Source organism: Macrobrachium rosenbergii, chromosome 5, assembly GCF_040412425.1.
Source record: "Macrobrachium rosenbergii isolate ZJJX-2024 chromosome 5, ASM4041242v1, whole genome shotgun sequence".
In the NCBI taxonomy this organism is placed as follows: domain Eukaryota; kingdom Metazoa; phylum Arthropoda; class Malacostraca; order Decapoda; family Palaemonidae; genus Macrobrachium; species Macrobrachium rosenbergii.
This window is the reverse complement of record NC_089745.1, coordinates 47,593,994-47,616,493: the sequence shown is the minus strand read 5'-3', so window position 1 is coordinate 47,616,493 and position 22,500 is coordinate 47,593,994. Positions and strand designations below refer to the sequence as shown.

Here is a 22,500-nt window from a genome sequence, read left to right as displayed (position 1 = left end):
AGGTCACCCCGTAGTGGGGTAGTGCCGTCAGTACACCTCAAGCGGTGCACTGTAGGCATTACTTAAGGTTCTTTGTAGCGTCCTCTCGACCCCTAGCTGCAACCCCTTTCATTCCTTTTACTTTCCACCCTCTCTAACAATCGACTGATAATGCGACCGCGAGGTTTATTTCTGTTACACCTTTCAAACCTTTTTACTGTCAATTTCAGTTTCAGCGCTGAATGACCTCATAGGTCCCAGCGCTTGGTCTTTGGCCTAAATTCTATATTCCATTCTATTCTAGATAAGGCCAGTTAGAAAGCTACACTTTCTTGTATGAATATGCACTAACAGTTAGTATTTGTTTGTCGTGGAAATGTATTGATATTTATTTGCCCACTGGAAAACTTTATCGTTTTTTATTCTCCGTTGACCTTCCTGGGAAACAGAATATGCTTCGTAGCTTTTGTTTACTCCGTTCCTAAAAATGTGTGGATAGTTGTGGCCTGTACTGTGGGAAGTAATGTTTTCTGTGTATGAAAAAAACTCATGACTGCGTAAGGCATTTTGCAGTACGTATATTCACGTTATGTCCTGAACCGTTGCTTTTCATTGTTATTTTAACACCAGGTTCTTTCAGCCAGGATTATGGATTTAGTTTTTGAAATAACAATATTTTTGTCTGCTCTTTATATGCTGCAGTATTTTCGACCTCTTTTTGTCCTAGATATGTTTTGAAATTAATTTTTTATTTATATTCAATATTGTATTTATTGGATATTTTGGTTTAGAAGATGAAACTCCACACACACATTATATATATATATATATATATATATATATATATATATATATATATATATATATATATATATATATATATATATGTGTGTGTGTGTGTATGTGTATTTATCTTATCTTGTAGCTTCAATAACCTAGGTGTTGTGACGCCAGTTTCAGAAGAAAAATACAGTAAATAATTTATTTTTTCTACTGAATGAAAGTTTGTATGCGTGTTCATGCCCAGGGCATTGTGATGTGTGAGGTTATCCGTGAGTCGTTAATTTTTCCCTGTAGATGCCAGTAGATGTCTCAGCTCTGATTTCATGAAATCATTCTAAAATTTTCCAAACATCGAAACTCTTTCATTTAAATCCTCTTTTTTCGAATCCTGGTTAAGCCGAAGTCGAGAGGCTGAGAGGATTCGAACGCATACATCAAACGAGATCGCACTCGCCCGATATGTAATCACTGGTTCCATTCACCTTTTGTTTACCTGTCATGAGTTTCCAGGATTGTCCTGGATTAAATGGATGGAGAGAGTACTGGTAGAAGGGGGGTACTGGTGAGAGTGGGTTTATAACGGCAAATGGGTTTGCGGTGTTTAATGGGTTTGTGCTAGTAAATGGCTTTATTTGGATGGAGTAAAGGAAGGAAGGAAGGAAGGGATTGAGGGTGAGGAAGAAGCAGGACGACGGGAGGAGGAGGGAGTAGGAGGGCTGTCACTTATTCGAAAGTCAAGGAGGAAATGTAGAACGAGAGGGAAAATAAATAACAAGGAAAGAGAAGAAAAGTTCCTTGAGAAAGGCAGAGAAAGACGCGAGTCGTGAAGGTGGAAAGGAAACCCATAAAACAAATAAGAGATGTACATTGCATTACGGCCTAAGAATGGCAATTGACTCGCGAGGGAAGAGGATGAAGACAGCTAACAAAACTAAGGCAATAAAGCGGAACGAGGCTGAAGACATTGGAATATCCATCTTGGTATCCGAGACTCCATTAAATGAAGTGGAGAGAGAGAGAGAGAGAGAGAGAGAGAGAGAGAGAGAGAGAGAGAATAATGGTGAGTGTTGATCATGGAGACAGCTGGAGATTGAGGAGGTCTCTTGGGAGGGGAGCGGGGGAAGGAGTAAAAAGCAGGGTAAGTGGGTGTCACGTTGGGGGTTGTGGAAGGGGTTAGTGGAGTTGAAAACAAACAAAAAGAAAAAATAAATCTAATAAGAAGATTCGAGGAAACTTTGGTACGAATTGAGAGCTGAAGGAGATAAGAGAAAAAGAATGCAATGTAAACTCTAAAAGAAGAGATAGGGAAATAGATTCCGCTGTGCCTTTTATTCCTTATGCCATGTGTAAGACGTGTTAAGGGAACTACAGTAATAAGGTGAAATGAGTTTGTGTTTTGGTTCACCCCCTTCCCTTTGCTTTCCCCTCGCATTGCGAGGTTAGGTTTGTAAGTTATACGAGTTGTAAGCCTTACTTGAGAGTACTGAATTGAAATGGTCGTTTTTGGGAAAGTATTAATTACAAATCGACAGAAATCTATTTCTACTTCAGAAAATTGCATGGGGTTCTTATCTTCCGAAAATATGCGAGAGTTGAAGGAATATTTTAGTGGGCTGTCGAAAAACTGTTTTTAAATGCGAACTTGTTAGATTATGTTTAGTATTAGCACTGTCATGGAACGTGATAGTACGGTCAATGTTATGTCAGAAGACCTGAGACATAAAGATAACAAGAAAGCCTGAAATTCATTGGGTCAAACTTATTCAGTCGAAAAATATTGATTAGACTGCGGCACAGGTATTGTTATGTCTATGTTCTAATGTAACAATTCTGAGGACCGAAGTAACAGTCTTGTCATTATTTATTCAGATTTTTTAAACCCTTTTGACTCTTTTAACTTTGCAACTGGTGCATAGTCTTCACATGTGTTAATTGGATAATTTAATGCCAGGTGTTTAACATCATCATCATCGTCAACGTTTTCCTGTCTGGTGTTTCCTTTAAAGGGATACACATTTACTGAGGTCTCTGCTATCTTCTTTCTATTTTACTTTCTTCCTGAACTGCCATTTTAGTCAAAGTCTTAATCAGTCTTCCACGATTTATATGGGCATATTATATGTCTTCGTACTGCGACTAATGTATCTGTTACTATTCGGATAGACTCCTCCTCTTCCCATCTCATCACAAGACCTAACAATCTCAGTCTATTTTCCAGCCTTGGGACTTTCAAATTTTGCTGTACCTTTTTCGGCCTCAGGATGATAAGAGAGGTTATTTGCAAATTCACACCGTTTGGTCTTCTTAAAGAACAATTAGTGTTATGTAAGTGTAGAAAAATTCTTTGGTGTATATCTAACATAGGGTGATGGTGCTTCTGGTTCAGACGGAGATATAGGGACTTAACTGCGTCGGCCTTTCCCGAAAAAGAAAATGGCAGTGATACAGTATCTGTCAAACTGAATAAGACCATCGACATGTCAAACCCACTTCTCACAGTGAGCCATTTACCCCCATCTTGTATGCCATCTGGCTCTTCCTGGATATTAAGACCCTATCCTTTCCAGTACCTTTTTATTTATTAACCTTTTGACTACGGTTTTGTGACTCCAAGTTTCTCTCACATTCAGTTCTTCGTATCCCGCATGTACTACGCCAACAATTCTTGTACTTAAATCATAGCTTAGGGTAATAGAGGGATCTAAGGATAACAAAACTTCAACATGTCACTCCACCCTCGACCGGAATTCGAACTTGGGACCTCTTGTTCAGTGGTAGACTTGTTCATAAATAAATCCTAAGTACACACATTATATATATATATATATATATATATATATATATATATATATATATATATATATATATATAATATATATATATATATATATATATATATATATATATATATATATATATATATATATATTTATTTTTGGGCGAGGCCGGGGTAGGTATATCTAGTTCCAGTCACAATCTAAAACACATCTGACTGACTTGGCCACACCCATAAAAAGAAGTACGTTAACAGTAAATATAAATGGAATTTAAGGAAAAAGCAAGTTTTCACTAATTAGCTTATGATTTCACAGATCAGAAGGATATTACACAGGAGCTCCTCACTAGCTCCTTGGCACTGCCCTTACGTTAGTTCACAAATCAAATAGTGCCAGTAGCAAAATAATTTACGATCTATGATGGAAATTCTTATTTAGAGGACTACCCTTAATCGGAAACTAATCACACTATGGTATGGAACCTCTAAAATTAAGTAAATATACAGGAAATCTTGCCACAGAAGCATATAAATCTTCAGATGTTAATCTTGAAGTAATCTTCCACGTCAGGAGATCAGGAATTGGCACCGTGGACGAACAGGTAGGCACACAGCATCAGAATGCCTGTTCTGCAAGACAAACTTACTGTCACTTGGTTTGCAAGGAAAACACTTTCATGTTCACTTTGGGAAAGCCGAAGGCTGAGAGGGAAGCAATTAAGAATAGCAAATTCCATGAGATGCTTACGTTACTTGATTTGAAAACATTAACCACTTCACTTATTGTCTCAGAATTCCAAGGGACGTGAATATTGGAAAGATTGAAGATTATAATGGAAGAATGGGCGTCGTAACAAACTCCAAATCTAACTGTACCTTTTCTCACAGCATGTGTTGTCTTGATGTGTTAGATCAGACTTTGTAATTAAGGCAAGGGACTTTGATGGGACCGTGTTAGCACAACAAAGATTTGACTATGACATGGGGAGGGCGGTCGGAGACCGAGCTGCCAAGGAGTCTGCTCTGTGTCTGGCTGGTAACGAACTCAAACTGCTTGACCCTTGGCCTGGCCTTTATATAGCTTTTCATTCCTGCCTTCCAGGCTCAGTCCCGTGTTGGACGTTAAACTTGCTGGTTCCCGTCCCGCATCTTGTTGACATCCACAGAAGCGGGCGCTGGAATAAGGAGATGGAACGACAGTAACCATGGGAGATTAAAGGCCGACAAAGGCAGGGTAATAGGCAAGGAGAGAAAGGGTAGAGATTCTCGTTGAGACTGCGATGATTTAGCTAGCGCTAATGTTCAGGGGTGCTTTGACCACTTCCCTGTCCCACAATCTGGGTGGTCTGTGTCAACTCACCGTCTTTCATTCTTTGTTGTAATTTTAAGTTAGTTTTAATAATTTTAAGTTAATTTTAATAGATGGAGCTTTCACGTGCTATTGCAAATAAGAATGGCACGTTACAATGTATATATATATATATATATATATATATATATATATATATATATATATATATATATATATATATATATATATAAATGTATACATGCTGTATATATACATATTTATATATACTTATATACACGTATATATATTATATAATCTATATAATGTATATTTATATATACTTATATGTACATATACTCTACATATATATTTATATTATATATATGCATGCATATATACGTATGTACAGTATATATATTATGTAATATATATAATGTATTTTTATATATTATATATAAATATATGTATGTATATATATACATACATACATACATATGGACACAGAGAAAGAGTAATTCCCCCGCATTTGTTCATTCAGACGTCTCAAAATATTCTTTCCATCTCAGGGAGTTAATTAAAATCAGGGATGCCAGTTCTTGATGAAAAATTTTAATAAAGAGTTCTAGAATTGCACTGTTTTGTCAGAATTTTCTCATTTTAATTAAAGACAGGAGAATGGCGCAAGTTTCAAGAATTTTTTGTATGTAAAGTTACAGGTACGAACTCATGCACACATATATATATATATATATATATATATATATATATATATATATATATATATATATATATATATATATATATACTTTGTGTGTGTTTAAACAGGATGGTGTAATAGTATAAATGCACAGAACGATCGTACAAGTGATATATACATATGTATATATATATATATATATGTATATATATATTTATGTAATGTATATATATAAATATATATATATATATATATATATATATATATATATATATATATATATATATATATATATATATATGTGCGTGTTTTTGTATACACATATATATACCTGTATATATATATATATATATATATATATATATATATATATATATATATATATATATATATATATAAATGCATCCATGATTTCGTCTTGTTGTTCATCTTTCCAGTGAGTTGTCAGTACCCTGCGGGAAACTGCCTGGGAAACAGGCACTCGGTTCAACGCCGAATTAAGCTTATGAAATTCTCATACAACTAAGGGAGAAGTTCTAAAGTGTACGGAGGTTTTTTCCGATGTTTATGGTTTGTCAGAGGAGTGTCTGAAGTGCCGTCAGTTGGCCTTCGTAGATTATAATGTTTTTATTGATTAGAGATGTAACAGGATACTTAAGTTACTTAATTTCGCAATTTTATGCGCAGAAAGTTGCTTGTAACTGAATAGAGACACACTTATATATACTTGAATTTTTTGTTTATATTCACGTTCGTTCATTTTTGGAATATTAGCTAATTCACCCAGTATTTTTTCATGTTTTATTTGTGTTTTCCATAAGTGGTAAACAACATCTTATGTGTTTGTTCTGGCCATAATTATTTTTGTTATTGTTTACTTGTTTATTTTCTCTGATTTTTTTCTTCCTTCTCTCGTTCGGTTGTTGTTGTTGGTGGTGGTTTTGTTTCTCTTTACTTATTCAAGACCTATTGCTTTTCCGTGAACGGTCAGTATTCTCTCTGACTAAGCTTAAAGGTTTGCTGCAGCTCCCAACTAACGTTAGTTCAACTTCACACAGACGCAATTCAGGATACTAAACATATTTTCTTCCCCTTTCTCGATTGATTTAGAGTTAGTTATGAATATCCAGCGGTTTTCATAATCTTCTAGTGTATATGGGCAATTTTGCTCAAGGTCATCATGTTGTCATTTTATATTATTTTGTAGTTGCGTCATCACATTGAATACTTAATACATTGTATCATGTTCCCTGTAACAGTAGTTCGTGCTTTCCCCAAAGTTACGACGTCCCTGACCTTTGTTGTTGTGGTCCAGCCTGATAAACCAGTCTGAGGTCATGAAAACAGTCGTCTGATATTTGTACACGAGAGAGAGAGAGACACACACAGAGAGAGAGAGAGAGAGAGAGAGAGAGAGAGAGAGAGAGAGAAAAGAGAGTGTCAACGTTACTCGACATTATTTCATTCGTCATTTTTATGTATTGTGTGGTTTTTTACTGAGTTGGAAATTTTGACTTGTAATTTTTGCAACTAGATGAAATGCATGGCTATTAATTGTGAAAATTTGTAATGAAATTTCTTTAAAGTTTTATTGCAGTACATTGAGAACCATAACATTTGTCATGCAAGCTAAATCCTTACTTTTTAAAGCGTTCCCTTCCCATGATTGCAAATGGCCTTGTGGGTGTGACTCAGTGATGTAGTTAGTTGCGATTTTTGGGAGTGCGGTTTAAAAGATTTGTTGAAGAATATGATACTGTTATTATCTCGTTTTCTTCATTATTACATGTCGTGTAGTACAGTACAACTTTTTGAGTGTATATTATAGAGGATTCTCTCTCTCTCTCTCTCTCTCTCTCTCTCTCTCTCTCTCTCTCTCTCTCTCTCTCTCTCTCTCTCTCTCTCCTCCCACTATATCCTATAGAGTAGTCTCTCTCTCTCTCCACTATATCCTATAGATTATTCTCTCTCTCTCTCTCTCTCTCTCCCCACTATATCCTATAGAGTATTCTCTCTCTCTCTCCCCACTATATCCTATTGAGTATTCTCTCTCTCTCCACTATATCGTATAGAGTATTCTCTCTCTCTCTCTCTCTCTCTCTCTCTCTCTCTCTCTCTCTCTCTCTCTCTCTCTCTCTCTCTCTCTCAATTACATACACACAGTCATATAAACACGAATAGTATTATAGATTCTGAACACATTTCACTCCTGGCTATTCCTCATTACCTCGAATCGATGATACCTTCCCTCCCCTCCCTTCCCCTCCCTTGTTTGTTATTCTCAAATGACCCGATATGAAAAAGGAAAGTTCATGGAAAGAGACGAAAAATCTGTCCTATATTTTACCCCCTGATTTTTCACGCTCGGAGAAGAGAGAGGGAAAAAGTGGGAGGGGAATAAATGAATAGTTAAAAATAGACCAGATATCTGTCAGTTGAATGTATGCCGATCCGAATATACCTGAATCTTCCAGTTTCACCGATGCGCATAAGGTAAACACTGTCCCATTCAGCCGTATTTTTAGCACCGCAGGTTATTAATCCACAAAGATGAAAGGTTAGGTTTTTTAAATGGTATTTTTACTTGAATATAGCTGAAAATGGAGCAAGGGCGTTTGTGCTCGTTTGTGTGTGTGTGTGTGTGTGTGTGCGCGCATTCCCATTTCTCTGCCTCCAACCACCGCCTAGTCGTATCATGCACATTGCATGAAGCATTCGTGCAAGAGAGATATCACATGCCTTGAAATGCTACCATCAAGTTTTACCCCGTTTTTCTTTCGCTTTTGTCTTGTGAATCTCTTTCAAGTTTTTTACAATAAACATGTAATTGGGTGAGTTTTTATTTCTGACGTGTCTTGTGTCTGTGATTTGAGAGAGGCAAACTCGAGGGAAAGTTGAAAAGATACTTGTTTATTAATCTATTCTGTATTCATCTGGCGAGGGAGGGTTAAGGTTGTGTTTTATTTGATTGGAGGCGAGGGAAGTTTAAGGCAGTTACCCGAGAATTTGTTGCATCTTTTTTAATCGTTTTTGAACATTGGATCACCGTTTTAGTTTTCGAGGTAAATCTATTTTATGGGATTTTTCTTTGGGTCCTTGTTTGTTTGTGTTTAGTTCATCTTCAGTTTTTCCCTATATATATATATATATATATATATATATATATATATATATATATATATATATATATATATATTATATACACATGTATATATATGTATGTGTAACATATATATTGTATATATATTACTGTATATATATGTATGTATGTATGTATAAATTATGCATGCTTACATGCATATATATATATATATATATATATATATATATATATATATATATATATATATATATATATATATATATATATATATATATATATATATATATATATATATATATATATATATATATATATATATATATATATATATATATATATATATATATATATATATATATATATATATATATATCATGGGATGGGGTTTGGGATGCAGGTGTGGGCGTGGTTCTCACACCTCGTGAAGACTCTCCGGTTTGGATGGTAATCATGTAGCCCCGTGGTTTGGGGGAAGAATTAAATTTGTTTCGTTGAATGTGAATCCTGGCCGTTGCTGATGAAGGCGTACATTTCAAGCTATTTGTAGACGGTAGAAGTGTGATTCCCATAGGATTATTTCAGTGCCTTCTGTCAGCTTATGGAGTGAGGGCTCCAGGTCGTGGGCGTCCACATAGTGTTGAGAAATAGCGCCCTGGTTAGGCTTGGCATGTAAACTTCTCCGTAGATTTGAGGTGCGTTTAATGTAGAAGTTTTTGAGGGCTTGTCATGCCCCTGGGGAGAGAGGATGAGACTTTTCTTTTATTTGGTTATATTTGTGATGGAAATTGAATCCAAGTTACCGGAGTTAGTTTAAGCATTGGATCACCGTTTTCGTTTTCAGGATAATTCGATTTTATGGGACTTTTTTTTATTTTGATTTTGGCTTTTTATATTTGGGCTAAATTCTTTTATATTATATATAGATATATATGTGTGTGTATATATAGTTACATTTATATATATAATTATATATAATATATATATATATATATATATATATAATATATATATATATATATATATATATATATATATATATGTTTATGTGGATTTTATATATATTATATATATATATATATATATATATATATATATTATATACACACACTGTACTGTATATATGAAACAGTAATGAAGCGATTTACCTGGGGAAGTGAAGGAGCCAAGGGAAGAGGCAATGGATGGGTTTTACACTTCTTTTTCAGTAAACCTCCAGTATCAGTCTACGTTATTTAACGTGAATATATAGGTTTCATTAAATTGAGTGGATTTTTCCATCAAATGTGTGAATAGTTTCATCGGAACAACTTCAGTAATAATAAAGTATATGTAAGCTCAGTTTTAGTCAAAGTATATGCAAGCTCAGTTTTCATCTATTTTAGTTTTGCCATTACTTTCCTCAGTTCACATTTCCTTGCCAAGTTCTATAGTTTTTCCATCCCCCATTGCCCTTTTAAATAGAAAACTATTGAAATGGCTTTGTCTGTTCGGCCGCACTTTTTCTGTCCGCCCCCAGATCTTAAGAACTACTGAGGCTAGAGGGCTGCAAATGGGTATGTTGATCATCCAACCTCCAATCATCAAACATGCCAAATTGCAGGCTTCTAGCCTCGGTAGTTTTTATTTTATTTAAGGTTAAAATTAGGCATGATCGTGCGTCCTGCAACGTTATAGGACAGGCCACCGGACCGTGACTGAAAGTTTCATGGGCCGCGGTTCATACAGCAGTATACGCTGTACAGAAAACTCGATTGCGCACTATTTACTTGTCCTTGCTTGCATTCCTTTCTTCTTTATCTTCTTGAGACTTGCCATTTGCTTGTTTTTCTCTTATATTGTTTTTTATCCTTCCCATTGTGCTTGTTGTGTTGTATGCTGTTCTGCTTCTGCTCTCGAAGAAACTTTGCCGGAGATTCCGTCGTCCAACTGTGCACAAACAGTATCTGGCTCTACAACAACAATGTCATCGACTCCGATACTTTGTTAAAGTCGCGTGCTTGCATGCACGCAGGGGTGCTAGTCGGTTGGCGGTGGGTGTATGGGGGGGGATGAAGGAGGGGGATTTGAAGGGGGTATCCGGAAGGCGCAGCTTTTCGTGGAATTGTTTGCATTCCGAACGTCGCTCTCCTTCTCCCCGGGGCGGAGGAGGTAAACATAAATAACAATCGGAATCGCAATGACTCATTCCGCAGGGAGTTTATGTATGAGTTTCACCTCATTTGATGTCCCTGTTTTATCGGGGGCGGGCGGCGGGCTTTGATCTCTTGAAGTTGTGGTATTGCTATAAACACGAGGGATTTGTGTGTGTGTGTGTGTTTAGTTTTGTTTGTTTGGTGGCGTGTGGCGTTCGCGTTTTGTTGTTATAACTGCTGGTTTTGTTATTGTCTTTGGCGTTTGTTGTTGTTAATCATCTTTTCAGCTCCCCGAGTGAAGAGTATATGAGCTTTTCTGATGGAAGTTTGTCAGTCGTCCATATTTATGTATGTATGTATGTATACCTGGCCTAAAGTTTATCGACTCATGCAGAATTAGCAGATAAATTTCAGCGAAACTTGTCAGCAACTATCCATGGGTCAGAAAGATTCGACTGCGTTCAAATGGGAGCGAAGCTCCCTACTAAGGGATAATAACAAATAGTGAAAATGGGGGGAGGGGGTTCATTTCAAAGATTTTCTCCAGAACTACAGGGCCAGAAACAACAAAACTTCCATTAGCTAATTATTTAATACAAATTCAGTTTTGCTGTAACCCCTCCCCCCTCCATGCAAGAATGGGGCTGCAGTACACTCTAAAAAATTAAGGGTATAAAAGGGGTAGAAAAAGGGTATTTCTAGTGGTTAAAATAGCATACCCTATCAGGGTATATAAGAACTATAATATACCCTTTTACAATATACCCTTTATCAAGGGTATAACATATACTTGAGATACCCTTACTTAGGGGTGTATTGCAGGTAAAGAATACCCTTTTGCAGGGTATTCTATACGATGTATATACCCGTGTATATTAATTATATGATTAATATATTAATCCATTACACCATTATGTGTAGTTATAGCATACATAAAATCATAAGGTCAATGATTTTAAAAGTTTGGTTTATCAATTTATTATTTTTATTGCACTTGAAAATCAAAAGTATATATATATTGCTATATGCGTAGATGTCTATGTAATATATATATATATATATATATATATATATATATATATATATATATATATATATATATATATATATATATATATATATATATATAATATATATATATATATATATATATATATATATATATATATATATATATATATATATATATATATATATATATATATATATATATATATATATATATATATATATATATATATATATATATATATATATATATATATATATATATATTATTGCTATATGCATATATGTCTATGTAATATATATATATATATATATATATATATATATATATATATATATATATATATATATATATATATATATATATATATACAGTATATATATATGTATATACTGGATCCCAAGGCAAATCTCCAGCAAACAACGGATGCCAGTAACATCGCATGTGGTGCTGTCCTACAGCAGGTCATCAACGGCGCTGCCCAGCCCGTCGCCTTCTTCAGCAAAAATTCAATCCTGCAGAGACCAGCGCTACAGCACCTTCGACAGGAACTCTGCGCGATGTACTGCGCAGATCCGGCACTTCAAGTTCCTCCTGGAGGGGACGCCCTTCACACCAGCCATTGGTTCACGCCTTCACCAAGCAAGGGGGACGCATGGTCTTCCAGGCAGCACCGCCACCTCTCAGCCATAGCCAATTCACCTGCTCCATCATGTACCTCCCAGCAGGAAAAATCCTGTAGCAGACGCCCTCTCCAGAGTCGAGTTGAACACAGTGCAGCTCGGAGTAAACTACAAGACCTCGCCAGAGAACAGGCCGTGACCCAGAAACCCTGGCCTGCCGTTTACCGCCATCACGTCCCTTAAGTGGCGGGGCGTGACCCTCGCCCCGGAGGCCCAAGTGTCCTCTGCGACATCCAGTGCGGGTCAGCCCGCCCCCTTGGTTCCAGCCTCACGCCGCCGCCAGGTATTCGACATAATTCACGGCCTCTCATCCCTCTGGCAGAACCATGGCCAAGCTGCTCTCAAAAGTGTTTGGCACGGGGTGCAGAAGGACGCTACGTCCTGGGCGGGCAGTGCCTGCAGTGCCAAACCAGCAAGGTGGGTCGTCACGCAGATGCGGGTATCACGAGTTCCGCAGCCAGAGCGCGCTCCGGCCACATTCATGTCGACGTCATCGGGCCCCTTCCCCGTCAGGCGGGTCGAGATACCTCAGACAGTGGTAGACCGCTTGACAAGGTGGCCCGAAGCCACACCTATGCAAGAAGCCACTGCCAGCGCGTGTGCGAGGCCCTGCTTTCCAGTTAGGTTAGCCACTTCAGCGTCCCGGACCACATCACAACCTGTCCAGGTGTGGTCCGCCTGGCTCAGCTGCTGGGGACCACGCACCACACCACCGACGCATACAACCCGGCTGCCAACGGCCTGGTCGGCGGTTCCACAGATCCCTGAAGCGTCCCTCATGGCCCGCTGCACTGCCGAGGACTGGAAACATCAGCTGCCGTGGGTCCTCCCGGTTTGAAACCACCCCAGAGCCGACAGCACCCCATCCGCAGCCGAAAAAACTACGGTGAGCCCTCTTGGTCGGGCGAACTTGTGACAGATCGCCACATCCCATCACTGCAGAGACTCCGCGGCGTGGCGGCAAGTTCGCCCCTTGCAAAGCGCCTGCGTACACCGAGAGGTCGGGCCACCTTCACACCGCCAGAACTGTCATCCGCCACCCACCTCTTCGTCAGGGTCGACGCGTCCGCCATGAAGAACTGGATTAGATTGACGAAAGAACAGTTCGCTCATCTGTTAAACCTGGTGACACCTCACATTGAAAAAGCTGATACTAAAATGAGGAAAGCTGTGTCTGCTGCACAGCGATTGACCCTCACTCTTCGTTATTTAGCAACAGGTAGGCTATGTTACTTGGAATTGTTTATGCCTAGACTAGGCTAATATATCCTAGGCTTGGTGTATTAATTAGGTTATGCATGAAAGATGCTGATCATTTTGTATCTGTACACTGTTCGTTTTGGAGTTGCTATTCATGTTTGATAGATTCTTGTAGGAAAAAGTAAGCCTAGTCTGAGGCTGGTGTACATTTTTGGATTTTCAGGGGAGGAAAGGACAAATTTGGTCTTGGCATAAGTTAGCCAAGGCCAAGATTAAGATTAAGGTATTCGATAAAATTGTACATAAAGGCTACCCAGACTAGACTGCAACCTAATGTGCAGGCATCAAAGTAGCCTAGGCTAGGTTAGTAAAGTATTACCAATCTCAAAACAACCACCTAACCTAACCTAGCTATACTGTCTATTAATTGGGTAACATAATAAAAAAATAATTGCGTGTTTACACAATTTATAATAAAAAAAAGTAAATTTTGTGGTTGCACTATTATATTTTAAACTTTATAGTTGATGACAGTATGGTTATTAATTAACTGATAATTCCAGATAAGCTGTAGTACAATATGTCAGGGCAAAAATGCAAGGTTTACAGTATGTACATTAGGAATATATATATTTATACTATTACTAAGGGAATTTTTCTCTCATTTCAGGAGAATCACAAGTTCCCTTGGGTATCAATTTCGGATTAGCCATAATCTGGTTTCATCCCTCATACCAGAGACATGCAGAGCCATATACAACATAATGAAAAACAATATTTAAAACTTCCATCAACTCCTGAGGAATGGAATGAAATTGCTCTTGCATAGGGGCACTAGATGGGAAAAGGGTGCTAAATGCAAAGCCCCCACATTCTGGTGCAGGTTTCCATGATTATAAAGGTCATTTTAGTATGATCATGATGGCATTAGTTGATGCATCTTATAAGTTCCTGTATGTAAATATAGGTGCTAATGGAAGAGCCAGCGACAGTGGGGTTTGGGATAGGTGTAGCCTAAAGGAAGCAATAGATAGTGAAGTTTTAAATATCCCATCATCATGTTGCTTACCTTTCACTGATAAGCAAAGCCCATATGTCATTGTTGGTGATGAGGCATTCCCAATTAAGCCCTATTTGATGAAACCTTTCCAGGAAGGAATTAAACAAAGTAAAACTATATTCAATTATAGGTTGTCAAAGAGCAAGGCATATATCAGAAAATGCCTTTGGTATCATTCAGTAGTATTTAAGGTGTTATCAAACCTATCCAAACTTGTCCAAACAATGTAAAGGACATTTTGTTTGCTATAGTGGTTTTATAATTCTATCCGTGCACAATCTAAGAATTTGTATGCACCCCCTGAAATAAGAGAGAGGTTTATCAAACAGTGGTTTGGATAGTAGTCCTGGACATGGCGGACGTAGTACCAGTGATGCCCAAAATGTAAGGAACACATTAATGGATTATTACTTTAATAATGAAGGGGCAGTACCACTCCAAGATGAACGAGCCTATATGCACTAGTGGACATTTTCTCCCATATGCCTTCAATATTTGCATATACAGTAATCTTAAAATAAAATTCATTATTTGTTCAATTGCTATTATTTACTCCTCAGTACTTATAAGAAAGTTATGAAGAGCGATGTGGAATTTAAATATGTACCCTGCGATACCTGGAGAAACAAACCCTGAAATTGCTTTAATCAACTTTATTACATAGAAAATGTTTAAAGCTGCATGACATCAATCTTGATTAGACTGAACTTTATTGTATACAAAATGTTTACAGCTACAGGAACTTGATTAGACTAGAAAGCCTGAGGTCTTACAGATCATGTATTTGAAATTCAAATTACCACCAGAGATTAAATACTGACAGAATTTAGCACCAAATTGATAACTACTGTTAACCTACTTTATCATCAGGTAAGCCATATTCCCGCTCAGTTTCCAGGACGACTTGGAAATCCTAGCTGCTGCAACCTTTTGTCCATTTACTAGTAGGGACCTTATCAAACCTCAACTGTTTTTCCCACACTGAAACCTAGGTCGTTAGGCGTACTGGTGTTGCCCAATTCTTTGAGGGTTTGCAAGCATTCTTCCTCAAATGAATTTTGTAGCTTCCTGTTCTTACTACTGTTACTTGCTTTTTGGTTCTGTAGAGATGAAGTTGCGGAAGTTGCTGGTGCAACAGACCGATCAGAACTTCCATTAGAAAGGTCAAAGCTGGGGACACAGGTTGAGTTGAAGAACCCGTACTTGACTCTCCGATTTGAAATTCATCAAAAGTGTTTTGAGTAACCTCAATAACTAGAGGATTATCTATAGGATTTACCTGTAAATAAAAAATATATATATTACTCTATTATGAATATGTTGATAACATAAACTGCTGTATAATGCATCAGTTTTAGGTAATGATGCATTAGTAATTCTGATAATTTAAGATTATGGAAGGGCAAGCATAATTCCCTTTACTTAACTAAAAATATTAGATTTTCTATTGACCTTACTGACCTAACCTTACACTTTTGCTTACCTGGGCCTACAGCAGGTTTATTGTGCAAATTTGATTCTTAAATGCCAAGTAATTATACCTATTATTAAACTGCTATGTAAATAATGTAATACACATATGTATATACTCTTACTTGTTCATTAATGTCACTGGAATATGTAGGTTGTGAAGCCACTGTATCATGTAAAAAGACATCAAATCAAACAATTCCCACTTGGAGCTTGGTTTTACCACATGAACCACTTGGAGCAGCCTGAATTTTTTTATATTCATGGATGAAGTATCCCTTCAAATTACTAAATTTTGCCTGCACTTGATCTGAAAGGGGAAAAACATATATTTAGCTTGATATAAAAATTATTAACTAATGAACTAAATATCTTTACAGAAATTATTTAGATATATTAAATGTTTCATGCTAGGTTAGCATGATGTCCTCTTTCAGGGCATGGGTTGCAGACACGTTTAAAATCTTAGGTGAAGTGTGAAAAATTAGGTTAGGATGACCCAAGCTCTCTAGGCTAATTAGTATACAGTCGGCAGCAGTTCAAACTAGGCTAGGAATAGCTTACTTCTAGACCAACCTATATAGGTCTAGGCATAGCATTGCCGCTGAAAAATAGAATAGTCCTAACTTTATTTACACAACCTGAGTCAGGTTCTGTAGCCTAGCCAGAGTCAGGTTCTGTAGCCTAGCCAGAGTCAGGTTCTGTAGCCTAGCCAGTCAGGTTCTGTTGCCTAGTATAGCTACTAGCCTAAATGAAGCTAGAGAAGCACTAAAATATCACAGATTTGTGTTTATGCAATTTGATAACGCACACATGATAGCATAACGAGAGTAGACCTAGGCTATAAGACAATCTGATATTCCAGATATAGAGTAGCAGCAGACTTCTTACCTGTATGAAGGTCAGCAAGTTCCGGAAACTTTTCCCCGAGTCGCTTGGTGATTTCTTCATAAAACTATCATGCTTGCGGTCCCATAAGCATCGTCTCCCCCTCAAATCTTCTACCAAAAACTGCTCTGATGACCTTGTCCACTGTACCAAGCCCTCCATCTTTCTCTTGATGCCTTGAAATGCGCGCCCTCCTCCCTCCCTCCCAGATGTAAACAAACGATAAAGTCGACGGTAGAGTAGAGTAGGGTAGAGGGAGAGGTGGGTTGAATTCGATCGTTATCGCTTTCAAAATTCGTTACGACGACACTAAAAAGTCGTCGTCAAAACATTAAAAGTTGACGTCAAATTCAAAGGTCAACGGAAACATTGCTATATAGTGTGAGAGCGCCTTAACTGGGCAGGTGGGAAGATTTCACTGACATTAGCTACTAATAACTCTATAGAAAGAGATGGATAATATGGAAACAAGTGAATACACAAAATATTGAAAAAATCGTTGTGAGAGTAATTTCTCACGATGTAAATATTATATTCCTGATAACGATTAATTACTGCTTAGAGGCCACAATTAAAACAGCGTTACATCACACAACACCTTATCTACACTGCATAGCACACCATTGAAATTTCCCGGGCTCCCGAGTCGCGGCGCGCAGCAACATGCGCAATTACGGGACAACGAACATATTACACTTCCATATGCGTATGTCTGTGTAACACACACACACACACACACACACACACACACACACACACACACACATATATATATATATATATATATATATATATATATATATATATATATATATATATATATATATATGTGTGTGTATATATATGGATGTATATATTATAACTGCGGTTGTGTAATCAAGGGACTCGTGGCAACAACGTAAATTGCCAAGTACTGCATTTTGTAGTAGGAATTTTTGCTTCAAAACTATCCATAACTCAAAACCAATATGTTTTTAGTAACTTTTTTGGTGCATTACACTATCAGTGTAACAATGTAGTGATTTAATACAGAGTAAAAGTTAATTTCATGACATGATCACATAAACTTACCAAGCCCATTTTGAGACAAAGTGTAATAGAGGTATATTATTCACAAAAATACCCTGCCTCCTGATGCAGAAGGGTATTTTTGAGCCTTGGGGTGTTTTACCTTGTATATACACCTCAGCTCCATCGTTATACCCTTTCTGTACCTTTGACTTTTTACAGTGTAAGGGTCCAGAGGTTTATATAGGAATATGTAGCAAATGTTCTTAAATATAGTCTTCTCAAGACTATATTTAAATATAGTCTTCTCAAGACTATAAAATCATGTCATGTAGCGTAGATTCAAGTTTGTTAAAACCGTGGCCAAGGGGCTGTGATGGAACCACAATATGGGTTTAGAGTTTTACTTTGAAATGTTTAGGAAAAATCTTAATTATGTACTGTATTATTAGTAGCAGTAAGAGCTGCAGTTCCTGTTGTTCTCATTTTAAAGACTTTCCAGGTCTTGGTCAAACCAAGAAACTACCATGGTCAGACCCCTTCTGGTTCTGGACTTTATTTTAACAGGATCTTATTAGAAAATAAAAAACGCATTGGATTTTTTTTTTTAGGGAATCCACATCACACGTTGTAAAAGAGTCATCCATTAAAAAAGGAACGTTTGGTCTTCATTATGCAATTCTCATCAAGACTTGTCGTCATTCATGATCCACTCTTCTTACTGTTGTGGAAGGTTTATAAATGAAACCACAGTCGGCTGCCTGCATGTGTAAAAAAAGGAGAGAGAGAGAGAGAGAGAGAGAGAGAGAGAGAGAGAGAGAGAGAGAGAGAGAATATATCCCTATTCATTGCTCCTCTATAGGCTGGCTGGATCCTACGAGAGTGATTGTGACTTAAGATAGAGGGCCGTATGGAATTTCCCCTCTGAGGAATGTCATCAAAGGAAGCGAGAAAGTTTTGATCTAGTTAGGATCCTTCCTTTCAGAGGATAAACATCAGAGAATCCAAAGGGCCTTCTCTTACTCGACTGTTGTCCCTTTTGGATGATTGCCTCCGAACGTATTTATACGAGGCCCACATTATATAGGCTTGTGAGATTGCGTACGAAACGAAGAAGGCATTTTGATATTTTATTTTCCTTTGCTAAGGTAACATTTAAGTTATTAAGACTCATTTTAGCTGTGGTTTTCGCTTGGTTAGGTCGTTTGTAAGATGCGGTTCCTGGATGTTTGTGCAGTGGCTTTCATTTAAGTTTAGTAGAGGGACGAGTCAGCTAAGTTTGAAAGAAAATTGTTTTTGTAAATTTTGGTGGAGGTTCTCCGCCATTTGTTAGTCATGTTATATAGTATTAATTTTTGAGATTGAATTACATCAGTTTTGTTGCTTTACTGATGTAAGATGAGCTTTTGCTGCATAGCACCCTTGCACGTACAAAGTCCCATTTAATTGGATGGCATCCTAGGGTTGGTTGTCACTGGACAGTGCCAGAGTATTTATAAAACTTTTTTTAACCTAATGCCGCTATTACAAAATCGCGTCATGCAATATTATGCTAGCATTTGTGGAAGTAAACTGGTGCTGGTTAGAAACAGGGTATTTAGAACGCCCATATTGATTTGAATGTCCCTTTCATTGTAGGTAGTATTATGTAAATAGATATAATTATACAGTACACACACACACATACACACACACACACACACACACACACACATATATATATATATATATATATATATATATATATATATATATATATATATATATATATGTTACAGTCAACATGCGTAATCAGTCATCACGCGTAATGCACTTAGGGGACATTTGATCCCCCCAGGAGCTAGTACTAAACACGGCGAAACAGTGAGTCACCTACACTGTTTCGCCGGGTTTAGTACTAGTCCCTGGGTGTCAAATGTATTTCGCCGTGTTTAGTACTAGCTCCTGGCGGGATCAAATGTCCCTAAGTGCATTACGCGTGATGACTGAAATTTCAGTCATTACGCGTAATGACTGATTACGCGTGTTGACTGTAACATGTATATATATATATAATTTATGTGTGTGTGTGTGTGTTTAGATATTTGTCATATGAAACTACTTTTAAAGTTAATTATTTAATTTCTTGTTTCCTTTTTTTAAATTTATTACTGCGTTAATAACCTAGGTGTTGTGACGCCGGTTTTAGTAGCTATAATCAGTCAGTCAATCATTGTGGGAAGTAAGAGCACACCTGTGATATTGGAGGGCATTTCAGTGTGGTATGATAGCATTCGGTTGTTCTGATTCTGATTATTCAAGTGGTTTGAGTTTTGAGAGAAGGTTGCACCTCCGCTGAGGAACTTGGATGGAAGGTACGATCTTACCGGCTTTTGCCTGTTAGCAAAATATCTCAAAAAGTGGTAAACGAATTTCGGTGAATGTGGGTGAAAACTTTTATTGGTTGAACCCCTCGAAGTGATTAACTTTTGGCAGACATGAATAAAGTTTTGACAGTTTAGCACTATGGAGGTCACCTTGCTCCTAATTATTTTAATGGTTCCAACACGTCACGGACTGCCCAGGTACAAGAGCCCGAGCTGGCGTATGACCAGCTTAATCTATCTAATCTAAATCTAACGCTTACTAAACTGAAACTCGGCGAGCCAACACCGTAGATTTTGTAACGACATTTAATTTCATTCATTCCTTCATTCATTCACCGTTGAGTAACCGCGGCAGAGGTACGTTCTCTAACGAATGCCTATATGATGTCACTACATTTAAACAGCTAATCCTTATTTTATTTTTTACCAGCATCTTCAGTTATAAGAATTTCAAGTGGTTGCCTTGGATTGCAACATTTTGGGAGATTTTGTCCCAAGATTTATATAGATTTTTATCAACATTCGTCTGTCTCGGTAATACATTGCGCCAGTCGCTACTATTGGATATTAAGGCCTTTCCCTTCTAACACCTCAGCCTCAACCTTTATCTAGCATTTTATATTCTACTCCTCACATGAAATTTTTGTAACCAACTTCCTGTCGTCCAGCCCTTTGCATAGACTGGGCTCTTGCGAACTAGTTATATATATATATATATATATATATATATATATATATATATATATATATATATATATATATATATATATATATATATATATATAAATCCTGGGTATTAATAAAGCTGTTTTTTTAAAACATTTATTTCATTGATATTAATCACAACATACAAAATTTATGTACTATTGTAATGTAATATTGTTAAAAAATTATTTGACAATTCATCATTGAAATCCTAAATTAATACGTTATTGGATCCTTATTACTAATATCACAAAATACAGTTTTACGTTGGCATAAAGTTATTTGGGAAGTTCATGAAAAATAATAACAACTCGTTTGTTGATTTCATGATTACATGTTATATGGTGATCATAATACAGTATGGTAATGTATGATTCTCTGTAACGTATTGTCAAGCGTCCAGTATATTTAAAAAAAAAACAACTCGAAAAATATGTTAAATCAAAATGGCTTTTCGTGCAAAATTTATGCCAGAATATCTTCAAAGAATGCTTCGGATAATGATGCAAGTCAGTTCCTTGTCGAAGTTTTTTTTTGCAGCCTGTTTTAAAGGAATCCGCCACCCAAAATATCTTCGATAACTTTGATCACGCATCTTTCCCAGTCTCCAAAAGGACAACTGATATCCACAGTATAACTTGAGGGTATTTTGGAGAAAATTAATTTTCGCACAGTTTATTGAAGTTTCACTTCTCGCTTTATTTTTAGTTTTCTGTAAAAGAAAAGTATTGAGATGGCATTTTCTTTCCGTCCACACTTTTTCTGTCCACCGTCAGATCTTAAAAACTATTGAGGCTAGAGGACTGCAAATTGGTGTGTTGATCATCCACCCTCCAATTATCAAACATACCAAATTGCAACCCTCCAGCTTCAGTACTTTTTATTTGATTTAAGATAAAGGTTAGACATAGATCGTACGCCTGGCAGGGCTTTCCAGAGGGAGCAACTGAGTGCTGCCCGGTCGTAGCTGAGAGTTTCATACAAAATACGGTGTACAGAAAACTCAATTGCACCGAAGAAACTTCGGCACAGTTTTTACTTGTTTCTTCTTAAAATTCCTTTTACCAGGTACAACCAATTCGCAATTTTTTCTTTCAACATATGTTTTTATCGAAAGCATTGTATTTTTTTATGTTTTCGTCAGATTTTAGTTTTCTGTAAAAGAAAACTATTGAGATGGCTTTGTCTGTCCGTCCGCACTTTTTCTGTCCGCCTTCAGATCTCAAAAACTATAGAGGCTAGAGGGCTGCAAATTGGTATGTTGACCATCCACCCTCTAATCATCAAACATACAAATTGCAGCCCCCTAGCCTCTAGTTTTTGTTTTATTTAAGGTTAAAGTTAGCCATG

The 22,500-nt window shown here is 37.0% G+C and overlaps 2 long non-coding RNA genes across 3 annotated transcripts in view; one reads left to right on the top strand and one right to left on the bottom strand.

Annotated features, from left to right (window-relative positions):
* LOC136838762 (uncharacterized) overlaps positions 1 to 22,500 on the top strand; it is a 292,827-nt gene that overhangs the window by 37,054 nt on the left and 233,273 nt on the right. The gene's annotated exons all lie outside the window — the stretch shown is intronic.
* LOC136839011 (uncharacterized) lies at positions 15,677 to 17,265 on the bottom strand. The gene is made up of 3 exons (XR_010853185.1): positions 17,075 to 17,265; positions 16,309 to 16,493; positions 15,677 to 15,992 (listed from the first exon to the last, which is right to left on the bottom strand). It is a non-coding gene; the product is annotated as an uncharacterized lncRNA (long non-coding RNA).